Source organism: Canis aureus, chromosome 18, assembly GCF_053574225.1.
Source record: "Canis aureus isolate CA01 chromosome 18, VMU_Caureus_v.1.0, whole genome shotgun sequence".
Lineage (NCBI taxonomy): Eukaryota > Metazoa > Chordata > Mammalia > Carnivora > Canidae > Canis > Canis aureus.
The window spans coordinates 12032768-12051226 of NC_135628.1; the positions used below are offsets into that span (position 1 = coordinate 12032768).

Consider the following 18459-nt stretch of genomic DNA (forward strand, 5'->3'; position numbering starts at 1 on the left):
TTAAAAACAAGAGCAAAAACATGATAAAAGAGAAAAATGATAGACTGGTGTTAATCAAAATTAAAATCTTTTGTCTTTCAAAGGATACCATTAGGAAAACGAAAGGACAAACCACATATTAGGAGAAAGTATTTATAAATCCTATATCTAATAAAGGACTTGGACCTCAACTATACATAAAGAATTCTTTCAACTAATAATAAGGAAACACAACCCAATTTCAAAATGGATAAATTATTTGAGTAGATATTTCATAAATATGTAAATGGTTAATAATCATAAACTTTGCTCAATGGCATGAGTAATTAGTGAAATGAAAACTTGCTCAATGGCATGAGTAATTAGTGAAATGAAAAGGAAATTAAAATGTGATACCACTGGACACCCACCTAAATGGCTATAATCAAAAAATTATGTTGCTGAGGATGTGAAGAAACTGGTGCTCTCACACATTGCTGGCGGGAATGTAAAATGGTACAGCTGCTTTGGAAAAGAGTTGAGCAGTTTCTTTAAAAAGAGAAATGTAAACTTACCATTTTATGCAGCAATTCCATCCCCAGAAATTTACCCAAGAGAAATGAAAACATATGTCTATGTAAAGGCATGTCCCCAAATGTTTTTAGCAGCATTATTCACACAGCCAAAAAGTAGAAACAAATCAAATTTCCATCAGTTTGTGAATGCATAAATAAAGTGTGGAATTTCCTTATAATGGAATACTAGTCAGCAATAAAAAGGACCAAACTACTGACTGGTGTTGAAACAGGGATGAATCTCAAAAACTTGTTAAGTGAAAAAAGAAAAGTGCAAAAAATACCATGATTCAGTTCAGATTAACATTCTTCAAAAATTATGATTTCTTTTAGAGGAAATGTCCAGAAGCAGAAAATGTTTACAGACAGGTAGAAAGCATATCACTGATTGTCTGGAGCTAGGGGTAAAAGTAGGGATTGACTGCAAATGGGCACAAGAAAACTCTGGAGGATGATGAAATTGCTCTAAAACTGGATAGCAGTGATTGTAACAACTTTATACATTTACTAAAAATCATGGCATTTTAAGGGTGAGTTTACTGTGTATAATTATACCTCCATAAAGTTGTTTAAAAAGAATTTTCGAAAGAAAGGGCCATTAGGTACCTGTCAGTCAGCAACATATATCTATGGCTTTCAAAAAAAAGAATTATTTAATTCCCTGATAAGAAACATTTTTAAATACCCATTAAATTGAGAAAAAAAATGTATAGTCACTTAATACCACACCCTGGAGAATAGGTTAGTCAGGATGTGCTATGATATACAGCAGTAACAAACCACCTCAGAATCTCTGGTCTAAAACAGAGGTCAGCAAACTTTTGCTGCAAAGGGCCAAGTATAGTAAATATTTTCAACCTTGTAGGCCACATGGTTTCCACTTCAATTTCCCAACTTAATATCCAACAGATGGGCATGGCTATGTTCTGATAAAACTTTACAAAAACAGGCAGTGAAAAACAATAACAAAAATAATTTAAAAAAAAATAAGAACAGGCAGTGAGCCAGATTTGGCCACTAGAACATGGTTCTCCAGCTTCTATTGTAATTTATTTACATCCCCGATTTATTTACAATCCTACTTTATTGTAAGTCAACTGGAGGCATTACTCCATGTCATCTTCACTGAGACCCAATATGATGAAGAAGTCACCACATGGGTCATTAAAATTTACTGAGGCAGAGTCCAGAGTACATAACAAATGTCTCACTGGCCCTTAAGACTCTCTCACATTTTATTGCCCAAACAAATCTCATGACTACAGCTAATTTCAAAGGGAGTAGGACAATGTAAGCTACCACATGCCTAAAAGACAGAGAGTGAGAAGTCACTGGTGAAATACGTTTCATTACTACAACAGAGAGAATGGAGAGAAATGAGAACTCTCATCCACTGCTGAGGAGACTGTAAGTTGGAAAACCACTTCAGGGAATCATTTAGCATAGTTAGCAAAGTTAAATATGCTCTACAAACCAAAATTTCCACTCTCAGGTGGGTGCCCTGCAGAAACTCCCACATAAGACCACTAAAAAATATATACAAGGATGTTCACTGCAGCATAGTTTACAATAGAAAAAACTGAATGCACCTTCAACATCTATTAATAGAATAGATAAAAGTATTATTCCTTTAATAAAATGACGTCATACATAGCAGCCTAAGTGAATAATATATGGATCAATGAAAACAAATTACTTAATCAGTATGGCTACATCTAAAGAAAGTAATTTTAAGTGAAAAAAGAAAGTTACAAGAGTACGTACACAATGATTGTTTATTTCAATTAATTTTTTTAAAGATTGATTTATTTATTTGAGACGGGAAGGGGAGGGCCAGAGGAAGAAGGAGAGAGAGAATCTCAAGCAGACTCCCCACAGAGCATGGAGTTGGACGTGAGGCACAATGTCAGGACCCTGAGCCAACATCGAGAGTCAGATACTTCACCAACTGAGCCACCCAGGAGCCTGTTTATTTGTTATTAAAAACACATTGCTTGTGGAGATGTAATATAAAGAAATGGGCACGCATTAACTTTATGACAATGCTTATCCCTGAGGACATTTGGAACTTAAGGGACTTTCCTATCCGCAATGCTGTATTTCATTAAAAGCATCTGATGAAGTCATATCAAAATATTAATATGTATTAAAGCTGGAGAGTGAAAAATGTGGACTTCTGTTATATTTCTTTTGTTCTTATTTGTATGCTGGAAATATCTCTTAAATTAAAAAGAAAAATAATTACTGTAGCTAGGATATGATTGTCAGCAGAGAGAAGTGTCATGGTGATATTAAATGACACAAAAGAACTGGCTAAGAACAAGACAATGAGTTGCCCTTACAAGCTATAAAAAAATGAGCCTTGAAAGGGAACAAACCAACCTCACTGGCTGAGCAGTCTGAAAGCAAAAATGTGGGGACTCAACTCTCTGATTTAGAGAAACTTAATAGTGAATAAAACCCTCAAAATATAAAGTCCATCTTTTCATGACTTTGAATAATACCTTGTGGTCATTTAAGAGATGATTGTTAGGAGTTTTATGATATAACAATGACCATGTCTTCCGCATTGTGAAAGTGTTCACATATAATGGAAATAAAACAGAAGGGAGGATGGGAAGAAGGAATAAAGAGGGAGAATAAGAGAAACAAGGAATGGAGCGGGGGAGGGTCTGTGCTGGGAGTCAGGTAACTGAGCTCCCATCTGTTAGCTCTGTCACTACATCTGTCTTGAGCAAGTAACTTCAGCTTGGTGAGTCTCAGTTTCTTCCTCCCTAATAAGAGGACAACGACCTAGATTCCAACTTTATATTCTGTGATCCTTGAAATATCCATTCAGGTTCACATTTGGAAAAGAGGTATTACCCTGGGATAAAACCCTCATCTTCTGTCTGATCCAGTGAACAAAGTGCTAGAATAAAAAGTTACGGTCACAATTCAGCATGAAGGTCAAAGCTATACATCATTCATCAGGGCAGCTGCTAGGCAAGGGTAGGTGGGGTGGGAAGTGACTGAAGGTAACCTAGGGAAACTTCTGGGTTTCAGACTTCCATTTATGATGAGCAGGATCCAATGGCCACACCCTCAGTCAGGAAGGCCTAAAAGACAACTGCGAGGAGAAGCAAAGATTTATGCCCACCTCCAATTTTCAGAATCCCAGAGCAACACAGGAAACAGGAAACTCTGGTACAGTCAAACCTTTAACTTGCCCCCAAGTTTGTGTGAAACAGGTTTAGATTACAGGATGTAGGACAAAGTCTCACCAGAGTGGTTTCTAGAATACCAATTCTGTGCTAACCACTACACTAACATCAAGAAAGAAATATAGAGGGCAGCCCCGGTGGCTCAGCGGTTTAGCGCAGCCTTCAGCCCAGGCATGATCCTGGAGACCCAGGATCGAGTCCCACAGCGGGCTCCCTGCATGGAGCCTGCTCCTCCCTCTGCCTGTGTCTCTGCCTCTCTCTCTCTCTCTCTCTCTCTCTCTCTCATGAATAAATAAATAAAATCTTTAAAAAAAAAAGAAATATAGAAAGACACAGAGGAAAACAAGGGCAAGAGGGAGGGAGGGAGGGAGAGAAGGATGGATGGATGGAAGGAAGGAAGGAAGGAAGGAAGGAAGGACGGGCTTCAGCTGTTCCCTTCCCATGACCCATCCCATGTCACCCACCAGGCAGTGTGTCAGCCCCTCCCTACAGAAGCCATAACAACTTCTAACATTCCCCTCCAGTCTCAGCTCTTTGCCTTTGAAGTGGGATTGGGTCACATCAAGCCATTTTCCCTGCAGCTACCCACAAGAAGTCATAGAGGAAATAAAACTTGGAGAGGTGAAGGTAGCACGTGGGACCTGTGATCTGAAGAAGCTCCCTTGAGAAGCAGAATGTCACAGGTTTAAAATAATTTTGCTTCAGAATTACAGATCGATACTCTCAAGTGAAAGTTTTCCAAACAATCCAACTATCTCTACATTTGATATGATGTCATCACAAATCAAGATCTTTCCATTAAAGTGTCAAGACTCAGATTTATACAACAGACATAAAAATAAAAGCTAAACACAGAGGCAAAGACTGTTAATGGAAGTTATGTACATGCATTAAGGGGAAAATGTACCTCTGAGTGTTGTTTGTGTAAAAGGCTATTTGTAAGTTTGAGCTTGCATTTCCTTAGACATTATTTGAAAGTGTCTCTATTACTGATGTGCTAGAAATATTTCTCACATTTTAATTATGCTGTGGAACATGCTGATTCCAATCAACACATTGAAGACAGTTTTAAAGTCCATGAGCAAGAAAAAATCCTCATTCATACAGAATCCAGGCTTTATGTGTACAGATATTAACATATATTTAGTACCTACCATGTGCTTTACTAAACACAGGTCCTGTTAAGCACAAGTATTTAGATACTAATCCCTCTCTTCTGCATGAATAATGAAGTTTCCCTTTTGTCCCCTCAAGTTAACATGAGGATAATATTTTCCATGTGGCAGAGAGCAACCAGGGGTCAGCATGGGAAGGCAAGCAGAGGCCAGACTGCAAAAGATCTTGTGTGTCAGACCATCATCTCAAAAGCTATAAAAACCATAGAAATTATTCATCTCAGGAGGTATGTGATCAGATGTTCATTTTTCTAAAGGTCATTCTGGCCAAGGTGGCAAGAACAAGGTACATGTAGGAACAAGGAGATGGGTTCAGGGTCTGTATGGTAATAAAGGGCTTGAGTGTGGATGAAGTGTGAACAGATCCATTGTCATAATTTGGCAATCAAGTGAGTTGGAGGTCAAGGACTGAAGGCAAAGATAACTCATTGTTCCCAGGCTTCGGCCACCAGAAAAGAAATGGTACCACTGGCTGAAAGAGAAAACAGAAGAAGCAGGTTTGCAAGGAGAAGAGAGTAAGACAGTGAATTCAGGTTTTTTTTTTTTTTTTTTTTTTTTTTTTTTTTTGTGAATTCAGTTCTAAACATGTCTGAGGTAGCTGTGGGCCGTCCTTGTAGAAATGTGTAGAGAACCCAAGGAAAGCTGCTGAGAGCTCAGAAAAGATATATAGGAAATACTTGAGGCTTTGGGTGTAGATGATCCTCTGCAAGAAGAGTCTCTCTGATGGAAGAGATTGATAATGATAATACCCAACACTTAAAGAGTGCTTCCTATGTGCCAGGCTCCGGTCTAAATCCTTTACATATATTAATTGATATTTTCACAGAAACCCAATGAGGTAGGTAGGCATTTATCACTAACTCCCTTTTGTGGCTTGTGAGGCTATATGGCACAGTTAATATAAGCAACTTGCCCAAGGTCACACGTAGCTAATCGGTACCAGCTAGGATATGAGCCCAGACAGATTGTCTCCAGCATGGACTCTTATTAATCTCTAAATGATACAGTCTCCCTAAGACAGGATGGAGACAGAGGCACCCTGGACAGCAATGATGTGAAAGGAAGGAAAGGACCATTTGAAGAATATTGAGAATGGGAAGCTAAAAAAGAGGGAGTGGGGGGATCCCTGGGTGGCGCAGCGGTTTGGCGCCTGCCTTTGGCCCAGGGCGCGATCCTGGAGACCCGGGATCGAATCCCACATCGGGCTTCCGGTGCATGGAGCCTGCTTCTCCCTCTGCCTATGTCTCTGCCTCTCTCTCTTTCTCTCTCTGTGACTATCATAAATAAATAAAAAATTAAAAAAAAAAAGAGGGAGTGGGAAGGCCAACGGAAGAAATAGTTTTAAGAATTAGAGAGGGGTCAGGGTCAGGGGTGCCTGGGTAGTGCAGTCAGTTGAGCAGCCAACTCTTTGGGCTCAGGCGATGATCTCAGGATCCTGAGATCAAGCCCCAGGTGGGGTTCCATGGTCACTGTGGCATCTGCTTGGGTTTCTCTCTGTTTCCCTCTGCCCCTTCCCCCATGCTCATGTGCCCACACACCCATGTGCTCGCTCTCTCTCGCTCTCTCGCTCTCAAATAAAAAAAATAAATCTTAAAAAAAAAAAGAATTACGGAAGGTCAGGAATGTCAAACACTGAAAATATTATACCCTATCATTTGTAAACACACAGGAGGAGAAAAGAAAATTCTCTAAAAAGAGTCAAAATAAAACTTAGAAGCAATCTAGTAATAATATTACAAACATTTATGTTGAAATTATAAACAGCTTCTGTCCCTAGTGACCACATAAACATGAGGCTGTTGGGCAACGGGTATGAATTTCAAAGTACAAATATATGTTATTCAAAATAAAGTTTCCTTCTGTTCCTCTTCTGTACAGTTATCTGGAGTTCAGCCTTTCCTATTGGTAGGTAAGGGCCACTGAAACCCAAAATGATTCATCCTGCTGGAACATCGCGCCCAAAGGAGACCGTGAGATCAGTGAGGGCACTTCCCAGCAAGGGTATTAAACCCAATTTGGCCAGCACTAACTCCCCACTGTCACTGCCAAAGAAATGAAAAGAGGAGGCAGAGAGAAAGCAGCTTTGCTAGCCGTCCTTGAAAGAGCCACAATCAGATCAAAAACAAACAAAAATCCTTAAAGCCTTTAGATACGCTCACTGAAGCCGTTGATGTGTCATAAACCTTGACATATCATGCATATTCCAAGAGTCTGCAAATAACTGAGCAACCCAAATCTAATCTCTCATCCCCAAAAGAAAACAGTAAAGCCAAAGGATAGAAAGACTATCTTTTTCTCATTTTCAATTGGGGAAATACACTAAAATATCCTGCTCTAAAAAGTTTGAAGTTGGTTATCTCATTAGCTCCATTCTCTCCTTCAGTGGCAGTATATCTCCCTCTTGTGGATTTCTGGGATATTTCCACCTAGGAGAGTCCTTGCCAACTTCTACTTCTGGGTTGAATTGCATAATGATAAGCATAAATAAAAGATGAGATATTCACTGTACCCTCCTATTAACTGAAGTACTAGCTCGGAATACACACCCTAGCAACTCACATCCATTCATTCTTCTTCTGGAAATGAAGTAGCTGTTAAAAAAAAAAAAAAAAAAAAAAACCTGATCATGTATCAAATATTTATTGAGCTATTATGAAAAGCAGGGACACAGGGCACTTGAAAACACAGAGCTTGTTTCAGCAAAAATTTACAACCTAAAAGAGAAGACCAAACAGCCCATTAAAACTGTGTGTCAGTGGCTCTGATGGTAAAAACTAAAAATAAAATAAATAAAATTAAAGGAAAACAACAACAACTTGGACAAGGAAAGCTGCCCAGGTCAAAATCCCCACCTGAGACTAGTAGTGCCAAACACCTAGATTCTAAAAGACTCTAAGTCCGGGGTGAAGAATGCTGAAGTCCTGTGACTATGGAAGTGATATTTTCCCTTATACACATAAAAAGTCAATATAGAATTTAAATCTCATCATCCTGTACAGAGCTATGCCTCCAGACAGAAACACCACTGAGTTCTTGTACTACTACCTTAAATTTTTTTCAGTATCTAGGTCTACTCTTCCTTTATTTTCTCCTATTTCTGGAAAGTATCACTCCCTTCCAAGGGTAATTTACACGTTTCTTAGCTTCATCCTCCTCTGTGGGCTGCTTTTCCTCTACCTACAATTTTGCTTAGGTCTCTTTCATCCCCTCCTCTGACACTTCTTTGAACTATGAAGTCCACTAGAATTATTCCCATTCGAATAAATTAAGTTCTACTGTGTTTCATTCATTCACTAAGGAATCCTCAGCACCAACAATAATGACTGTTACATAGTAGATACGAATAATATTTTTTCATTATTGTCTATGAATGTCTTATTTGAAATATAAGTCATACCATAAAACAGACCCTTTTAAAGACACGCGTGGGTTGTGAGTATATCCACTAAGTTGAAAGACAGTGATACAGTCAGTCATCACCACGATCAATGCTTGCTTATTTTTTCTTTTCCCCCCTTTTTTCAGCTTTACTGAGGTATAATTGACATATAAAATTTATAATATACTTAAAGTATACAATGTGATAATTTGATATACACACAGATTATAAAAGGATTCCCATCACCGGGATAATTAACACATTCATCATTTCACATATTTCTTTTTTTCTTCATGAGAAAAGTTCCACTCTCAGCAAATTTCAATTCTGCGATACAGTATTATCAACTATAGTCAGCATTATACATTAGATCCTCAGACTTTATTTCTCTTCTAACTGCAAACTTAAACCTTTTACCAACTTCTTGCCACAGCCAAGACCAGAGTCAAGGACCTTATGCTTTCTTCTAGGAGTTTCATGGTTCCAGGTCTTATATTCAACTCTTTAATCCACTTGAGTTTATTTTTGTGTATGGTAGAAGACAGAGGTCTAGTGTCATTCTTTTGCACTTAGATATCCAATTTTTCCAATACCATTTTGTGAACGGAATATCCTTTCCCTATTTTATATTCTTGGCTCCTTTGTCAAAATTAATTGACTTTAGGGCATGTGGGTGACTTCATCAGTTGAGTGTCAGACTCTTGGTTTCAGCTCAGGTCATGATCTCATGGGTCTTGGGATCGGGCTCCATGTTCAACACAGAGTCTGCGTGAAAGACTCGCACCCTCTGCCCCTCCTCCCACTCTCACAGGCACTCTCAAAAAAATTAATATATCTTTTAAAAATTAATTGATACGTGAGGTTTATTTCTGGACTTTCTATTCTATTCCACTGATCTATGTGTCTGTTTTTATACCAGTACCATACTGTTTTGGATACTAAAGTTTCGTAATCTAGTTTAAAAAGAGGAAGTATGATGCCACTAGCTTTGTTCTTCTTTCTCAAGATTGCTTTGACCATTCAGGCTTTTTTGTAGTTCCATACAAATTTTAGGATTATTATTATCTGTGAAAAATGCCACAGTAATTTTTATAGGGATTGAATCTGTAGATTGCTTTGGACATTTCAACATTAATTCTAAATCAGAATTAGATTTTGGATAAAAAAGGAAAAATGGTGTCAAATATAAAATAATCAGTTTGTGTTACTCTAAAGTATATTTCCAGATGAGATTAGCATTTGTATCAGTGGCAGATTCAGTAGATTGAGCCTCCCAATATGGATGGTTATTATCCAATCTGTTGAGAGCCTGAATAGAATAAAAAGCAGAGGATTGGAATTACACTACTGACTTTCCTGGGCAACCAGTTTATGGTGGGCAGATAGTGGAACTTATCATCTTGTATAATTGCATGAGCCAATTTCTCATAATAAATAAATAAATGAAAAAATAAATAAATAAATAAATAAATAAATAAATAAATGTAAACATATATATTCTGTTTCTCTAGAAACCCTAATACACACAGGTTTAGGAAAAACTAGGTAATCTCAATGATAATTTTCCTATCATTGATAACTCTTCTATCTCATTCAACTAGGTAATCTTTTGGCTGGAATAGAAAATGCATAGTTAATTAGAAAATCCTACAGATTTTGTGGGGCACTTGGGTGGCTGAGTCAGTTAAGCGTCTGACTTTGGATCATGATCTCATGGTTCTTCAGATGAAGCCCTGCATTGGGCTCTGCACTCAGCGGAGAGTCAGCTTGAAGATTCTCTCCCTCTGCCCCTCCCCCTACTTGCTTGTTTGTTGTCTCTCAAAATAAATCTTTAAAAAAGAAGAAGAAAATCCTACAGAATTTGTGATATTAAACTTCATTCCCTTAAGCATATAAACTATGTGAATTACCAAAGAAGGTAGATTTTAATTTGCTACAAAATTCTAAAAATTATGTGTGAGCTCCCTGATAATTTAAAAACAATTGAGATGCGTGAAGTGGATTTATATCAAATAAAGCCATGACATAATTTTGCTATCTAATAGAAAATATGTTACACACTATAATCAACTAACATTTTCACCTGAAAAATAAAATTCCACAAAACAACCTATCCCCCATTCAACATACAATTTGTTATTGCTATGGTCTGAATCTGAGATCCCCTCAAAATTCATGCACTGGAATCCTAATGCCCTAAGTGACACCATTAGGAAGTAGGACCTTTGAGAGGTAATTAGGTTATGGGGGTGGAGCCCTCATGAATGAAATTAATAATCTTATTTTAATAAATGATCCCAGAGAGCTCCCTTGCCCCTTCCACCATGTGAGGACACACCAAGAATTCTGCAAACTGATAGAGGGCCCTCTAATGCTGGCATCCTACTATGGAACTTCTAGCTTCCAGAACCTCAAGCAATCAATTTCTATTGTTTATAAGCTACTCAGTCTGTGGTATTTTGTTACAGAAAATTAAATGGACTGAGACAGTTGTGTTCTATTCTCTTTCTAGTAGACATTTCATCTCCATTTGATGTCTAGAAGAACTAAAAATTGGATGTGGTTTTCCTCAGGAAAGACAAAGGAAGAAATGAATGAGGTATTTCCAACCTCTACCTCAAGACTCCAAAATAAAGGATGCTGCTGATGAACTGAAATGTAGCTCATTTTTAAATACAAAAGAGTGGTGCTTCTCATCTCATGAAGGTATAATTATTCAAGAATCCTATCCTGGAGGAGCACAAGTACAAAAAAGCACACAGTTTATTATCTTTTCATGCATTGGCTTCTCTAGAATGTGGGATTCCCAAAGGGATTTATACTATCTCCTGACAACCCCTAAGCAGAAAATTAATAAAGAAAGGTAAAAGAAAATTTGCTCTAGAGATTCAGAGCTGATTAACTTAAGCCTTGCCCGTCCGTCACTCTCTGGAAGCCAATTAAGTAAAGTACTCAAATGCAACACTTTAACATCATAAATTAAAGTTGGCAAAAAGTTAAATCCTACCATAAAATTAACCATTGTAAGTGAAGTAGTTGTGAAAATGTACCTTTTAAAAATAAAGTATATTTATGTCCTAATTGCTAAGCAAAATACAGGAAATTTTTATTGTGAAACAGCCAAAATGACCTCATCAATCTTTTCTAGTTTCCATTGGGGGAAAGAGGATCTTTGCAGTATGAGGGATGTGAAATTAATCTCCTTCCAGGGTATTATTCTACAGGATCTTATGGAAAAAAAAAAAAAAAAAACCACGTACAGTATCTTAAAAATAAAGATGGAAAACTTACCAGATTACTTTTTCTCCCTTGTAAACTGTTAAAGTTGACACAGAGCAGCAAGATGGTCAGAAACAGAAGGAAGGGGATTCATGGTCCTGATTTATTGTTTTCTCTCTAATTTATTTGTAGTGTCACCTGCAATCATATCTCCACACAACAAGTAAAGAAATGAATAGACTAATAGATTAGATAAACTAGTCCTGTAATGCTGTCTTGTATGCATGCCCTCAATACATTTTGCTTTGGTTTTTTTAACTCAGTTATCAAACACCTGGCTACTGAACCATGACTTTATGACATTATCCACCCCAGCTGCATGTACTGCACTTCCTTTTCTGTTACTATAGGTGAATTTTCCATGCTTCCATCCAAAGCCAACTCCTCTACTTGAGCACTGGATCCCATAATTTCTCAAGTAAATGCTATTGCTTTAGAAATTCTCCTCTCTTTCATGATTTTTTTCATCTCTACTACATCATTCTGTTAAGCATAAAATCACCAATTCACCAATACTTCTATTGTCAAGTTCACGTCCCTTTTGCTAAATTAGGTCTCAGTCTTCCAAATAAATGACATGTCTGCAATATCTGACTTAGTCAGATATTGACTTGATCACATCCTCCTCCTTGAAAGACTTCATTCACTTGGGTTCCAGGATACCCCACTCTCCTGGTTTCTCCCCTACCAATGGAACACTTCAGTTTCCTTTGCTGGTTCCTCCTCCCCTTTTTGATAACAGCACTGGAGGGCCCTAAAGCTCCATCTCTGGATCTCTTCTCTATATGTACTTATTTTCTGGATGATCTATCAGTCTTCAGGCTGATGACTCCTAGATTTATATTTTCAGCCAGACCTCTCCCATAAACTCCACAGTTAATTGCATTATCTAACTGCATTCATCATACCCTGCTTTAATAATGCTATGTAACAAATACCTCAAAAATTTCACTGTCCTATTATGATGCATTTCTTGCCCATTTATCTGCAGGTCTGCCAAGGCATCTCTGCTTCAGGCTACAGGATCAGTTCTGGCATATTACACATATCTCATTCTGGGAATAACAGCTCCTCAAGGGCATGCTCTTTGCATGGCAGAGAGAGAACTCTTCAAAGGGATTGCCACATTATTTGCCATGCCATTGGTAGCCTCAGCTTAACTGGCATACTATTATTTTCACCCACATTTAACTGGTGAAAGAAAGTCAGATGGCCAAGTCCAGCATGAGAGAAGTATACTCCACCCCATGGAAGCCATGACAAGGATTGAGAGGTAAGGACAAATTGTGAACAAATAATATAATCTACTGCACCAAACCCCTATTCAACATCTTCCAAAAAACATCTCAAATAAAAATCTCCCAACTTCTGATGGAAAAAATTGATTTGACCTTCTAAACCTGTTTCTCTCACAATTTTCCCCATATCTAAAAAAAAATAAAAAATAAAAAAAAAAGTATGATCATTTCAGTTGCTTCAAAGTCATCACTGACTTTTTAGAAGTCATCACTGACTTTCTTTCATACACCACATCCAATCCTATTACCTTTCAAATATGTCCAGAATCTCACCTCATCAACTCTATTGCAATCACCTTGGTTCAAGTCACCATTATCTCTTTAAAGGAGTATAATAATAGCCCCCTAACCAGTCTCCAAAGTTCCTCCTTCCCCTATAGGGTATTCTCAATGTGACAGCCAGAATGAGCCTTTAAATGTGAGTTAATTGGGGTGCCTGGGGAGCTTAGCCAGTTAAGCATCTCACTCTGGATTTCAGTTCAGGTCATGATCTCAGGGTCCTGGGATCTGGCCCTGCATCTAGCCCCTTTATCAGGCTCTGTGCTCAGAGGGGAGTTTGCTTGAGGATTTCTCTCCCTCTACTCCTCTCTCTATGCGCATATGTGCATGCTCTCTCTCTCAAATAAGTCTTAAAAAAAAAAAAAAAAAGCTGTACTGTGTCACTCTTCTACTTAACCCACCATCCATCTCCCTTACCACTCTGACATCATCTACTATTCTCCCCTTCATTCCATTCCTACCACTCTATCTCCTTATCATTGCACACAACAGATATATTCTTGCCCAGTGACCTGATACTTGCTCTTATCTCTGCCTAGAAAACTTCTCCTGATACCTGTATGGCTCTCTCCTTTGCCTTTTTTCAAGACTTTATTCACATGTCACCATTTCAGGGAAGCCTCCTTGAAAACTCCAATTGCACAGTAAAAGGAAGTACTATGAGAACACAGTGGTGGGAACCAGAGGCTCAGCAACCCAAAGTATGAGTCAATGTATAAAGGACCTGGATAGTAGGAAGGTGCCGAAGAAGAGCTGTGGAACATTATACTTTGTCATATACAGTCCTGAAATTCATATGGTCACTCCCTCAATCTGTAAGAAATGAGTACTTCCCTGATTCATTGATGTTGATGATGTTCATTCATTGATGGAAGGCCACGTGACTACCACTGGCCAGTGGACTATGCAAAGGGGTACCGTACAAGCAAAAGCTTTAAATCTGCTATAGTGATTTAGCATGACCAATCATGCTTTTATCAACTGCCTTGAAAAGAACATGGTGTTGCTTCTGGTCCCTGAATGGTCAGTATGAGGTCAAACCTAAACCAATCCACAAGCCGTATCCAAGCCCAAGAAGCCCAGCAGGGCCCAGCAAGTCAGATCCAACCCACAAGCCCACTAGAAAGCAAGCCACTATTGTTGAAAGCCATTAGATTTGGGGGGCTATTTCAAGGATTTTATTTATTTATTTGAGAGAGAGTGAGAGAAAGAGCAGGACCAGGGGAGGGTTAGAGGAAGAAGCAAACTCCCCTGCTGAGCAAGGAGCCCAATGCAGGGCTGGATCCCAGAACCCAGGATCATGGCCTGAGCTAAAGGCAGACACTTAACCAACTGAACTGCCCAGGTGCCCATGAGAGGTTGGTTGTTATGTAGCATTACTACAACGAAAACCTGAAAGTATTTTCATACACCACATCAATACCATCTAGAAAAATTGCTATAACGCTTTCTCCATTTTTTTCCACCACATCTCACAGAGTTTTATCCTTTCTCTAGTACCCAACTACCACTATCACTTTTCTTCTTCAGTGCTAACCTCTTGAAGCAACTGTCAATGCATATTTGTTTCCTACTCATTTCCCAACACGGTGTAACTTTTCAAATCAGGTTTACATCTTGACATCATAGAGATGTCACTCATTCCTATACCAAAGGGGCAGATATGACACAGAGCTGGAGCAGTAGGAGTCATAGCATCAATAAGTGACAAGCAAAGTGTTGGGTTGAATTGGATAAGAAAATGTAAAGCAATTTGAGAAGCACTAAATTTTTAATCTACTGAGTATTTAATCCTATCCCCACCCTTTCAATCTGCATATTAAAAATTAAAATAGCTTATCTGCTAAATGAGGAATCAATCTTAGTTTTCTCAAAAACTAATTTGGTGATTTTATGCGATGACACTTCAATTTCTGGATCCTGGTATTTTCATTCTTAAATTTAAAAAGCTAAACTGCATAGTTTTTAAGCAGAAATTTCTGGGAATTTTTCAAAATTCAGAATCATTGGAGCCTCCTCTTCCTCCATCCAACTCTGCTACAACCCCTTAGAGTAGAGAGGGATTTTGGCAATCTGAAATGCTCAGCATTGATTTCTTATCTTCTCAGCCCTGTGGCACATCCCTGACACACATGCACACTGGTCATTCAGGACCACTGAGGCAGATATTGTCCAATGTTCCTTTAAATATTTAGTGGGTATGTTTAACTCCTACAGATTGTGATTTGAACACTAACTGAAATAATGTTTTGTACCTCTAAAGCAATCTATTCTAATGAATATGATTCTATTTTCCTTTTAGAATATCCATCAAAGCACAAAATGTTAATGCTCTTCATATTAATTTACCCTCCCACACCCTCAAAATACCATATATGCAAGTGCTTTTATGTCAAGCCAAAAACTGCAGTAACATATATTAATTTCTTCATATAACCCAAAGCATGGAGGCTAAGAAGAATTCAAAAACTAGTGTGAGTTGGGAATTGTGTATTTTAGATATACATTTTTCCCATGACATTAACATTTGAAAGCATTATAATAATCGAATGTTTTCTTCTTTTCATTATCTCCCTATTCTGAAAAATGATTATATAATTTTAACTTAATTTGGTATTTTAGGATATGAATGCATTTTTTTCATACTTTTCTTTAGCCATTTCGATGTGAATTCACATACATACACATGTACCCACCTTCTAAAAATCTAATACCCCTGCTGCACAGACAGACATTAAGCAGTTTCCAAGGGAACATTGCTTCAAGGTAGTGATCCTATTAAAAAGATCTCTCTGAGAACAAATATCTTTTCTCTTCAATATCATTCAGAAGCATTAAATTAGAGCCACTCCTCTTGAAATGAAGAGAACAATCCTGCACTTAACCATCACAGGGTAATAGAGAATGTTCCCCTTAAAAGCATAATTATTCTACAGGGTGGCGGTACTGGTATGGACCATTAGCTCTGACAGTGAAATGCTTCTGATTCCTCTACAATTGAAAAGTTGCTTGAGACAACAAGAGATCTACAAATCATGATTATCTTAAAAGCAGAGAATCAGACCAGGTAGCTGAAAAGACTCTCCAGAGATCTGATGCCCAAGTCTTCTGGCTTGGGCAAGGAGCATAGCCAGAAACTAGCCTTGTTGAGTGGTCTTTAGGGAGTGCTGCTTGCCTACCATTAGCCATCAGAGCACCAGAGTACCTCTTTAAAAGTTATTTTTGGTATTGTTCTCATTACAAAACAGTAAAATTTAGAACACATAGAAAAGCACAAAGAGATACAAAGAAAACATACACGGAGCACCTAGAGAGCCACTGTTAACATTTTGGGACAGTTGTAAACCTACTCTCTGACTCTATACTGACTGTTTAAAGACTCAATGAGTCCGTTAGCATACACATAATGCACTTTTTCCACAGAATACATTGTTGTAAATATTTTCTCCATATTACTAAATATACTAGTAACGATTTTAAATTTCTGCAGTAAATTCCAATTTACTATACTGGAATTTATTTAATAATTACCCATTCGGGTGCACTTAGATTGTGGTTTTTCACGCTTAGAACTAACAGGAAAGTAGACATCCTTCAAAATAAAACCTTACATACAAGGTATATAATTTCTACAGAACAAATTCCTAGAAGGACAAATACTGGATAATAGATATAAGTGTGTTAAGACTTTTGATATGGGACACCTGGGTGGCTCAGTGGTTGAGTGTCTGCCTTTGGCTCAGGGCATGATCCCAGAGTCCCAGGATCGAGTCCCACATCAGGCTCCCTGCATGGAACCTGCTTCTCCCTCTGCCTGTGTCTCTGCCTCTGTGTGTGTGTGTGTGTGTGTGTGTGTGTGTGTGTGTGTGTGTGTGATGAATAAATAAAATCTTAAAAAAAAAAAAAAAGACTTTGATACACTTTGTCAAAGTACTCCTCCAACAGGTAGTAACAATTAAAGGTCCACCATGGGGATCTGGATATGAACACCAGAAATGGCATTGGAATCCTTGGAAGAGGTACACTCAGGAAAGTTCTATCTGCCCACAGCAAGAGCCAGAGTAACTCTGCCACCTCATAAAGGTGAGAAACTAGATCACTGAGAAATATTAGATTTACATTAAAAATTAAGAACTAAATTAGGTTTACTGATAATGGTAATTTTAGAAATACTTCTAAGCATCTATAGATATTCCACAGAAAAATTAAAGCAGCAAACTCCAGCTCCTCCTCAAAAATAAGAATATTGGGGGAAAAAAAGAGAGAGAGAGAGAGAGAGAGAGAGAATACTGAGCTGGAGCTAAAGGAGTTTACTCTCTTTAGTTTGTTCTGGAAACTTCTTACTAGTTTAAAAGAGCCTCCTTTTGGGGAAACTGGCCTGCTCAGTCAGTGAAGTGTGGAGTCTTGGTCTTGGAATTGTTGGTTCAAGTCTCATGTTGGGTGTAGATCACTTAAAAATAAAAAAATAGGGATCCCTAGGTGGCGCAGCAGTTTGGCGCCTGCCTTTGGCCCAGGGCGCGTTCCTGGAGACCCGGGATCGAATCCCACGTCGGGCTCCCGGTGCATGAAGCCTGCTTCTCCCTCTGCCTGTGTCTCTGCCTCTCTCTCTCTCACACTGCGTGCCTATCATAAATAAAAAATAAATAAATAAAATAAAATAAAATAAAATAAAATAAAATAAAATAAAATAAAATAAAATAAAATAAAATAAAATAAAATAAAAAAATAAAAATCTATAAGAAAATAATATAGACTTATTAGTGCTTAGCATCACTCTTTTCTTATACAAAGTTGTGATAGGATAAAAGGACCCTTACTACCTGACTATCAGAGAGCATAAACCCCATCAACTATAAAGCCCAGAGAGGAATACAGACATATAAACTTTGCCAATATTAAAACATGGGAAGTAGTGGAGTCTGTAGCAAACTAGAATAAAGTACTTTTAATTCAAGTGTGGGTTTGTTTGTTTGTTTTTAATCATGAAAGACAAATTATATTATGGTGGCATTTTACCTTTTTTTTAGAATATTTTGTAGAGCAGTTTTCATTTACAACAAAATTGAAAGGAAGGAACAGAGATTTCCCATATACCCCTGTCCAAACACCTGTATGGACACTATTATGTCCTATCTTATTAACATCACCCACCAGAATAGTACCTTTTTTTTTCTTTCAAACCAAGGATGAACCAACAGTGGCATACTATATTTAACCTCTAAAGTTAATAGTTTACCTCAGGATTCACTCTTGGTGAGGAACATTCTATGGGTTTGGACAAATGTCTAACGACATATATCCATCATTATAATA

General features: G+C 37.9%; 2 long non-coding RNA genes across 5 annotated transcripts in view; one reads left to right on the top strand and one right to left on the bottom strand.

Annotated features, from left to right (window-relative positions):
• LOC144288569 (uncharacterized) overlaps window positions 1-13121 on the top strand; it is a 57872-nt gene extending 44751 nt beyond the window's left edge. For 3 of the 4 annotated variants that reach the window (XR_013356530.1, XR_013356528.1, XR_013356529.1), the window contains 3 exons: window positions 4991-5138; window positions 10803-10996; window positions 12561-13121. This is a non-coding gene — a long non-coding RNA (uncharacterized LOC144288569). The remainder of the gene's footprint in view (window positions 1-4990; window positions 5139-10802; window positions 10997-12560) is intronic. The other variant, XR_013356531.1, reaches the window with a different exon arrangement.
• Window positions 1-18459, bottom strand: part of LOC144288575 (uncharacterized) — a 271172-nt gene that overhangs the window by 233671 nt on the left and 19042 nt on the right. The window lies entirely within an intron of this gene.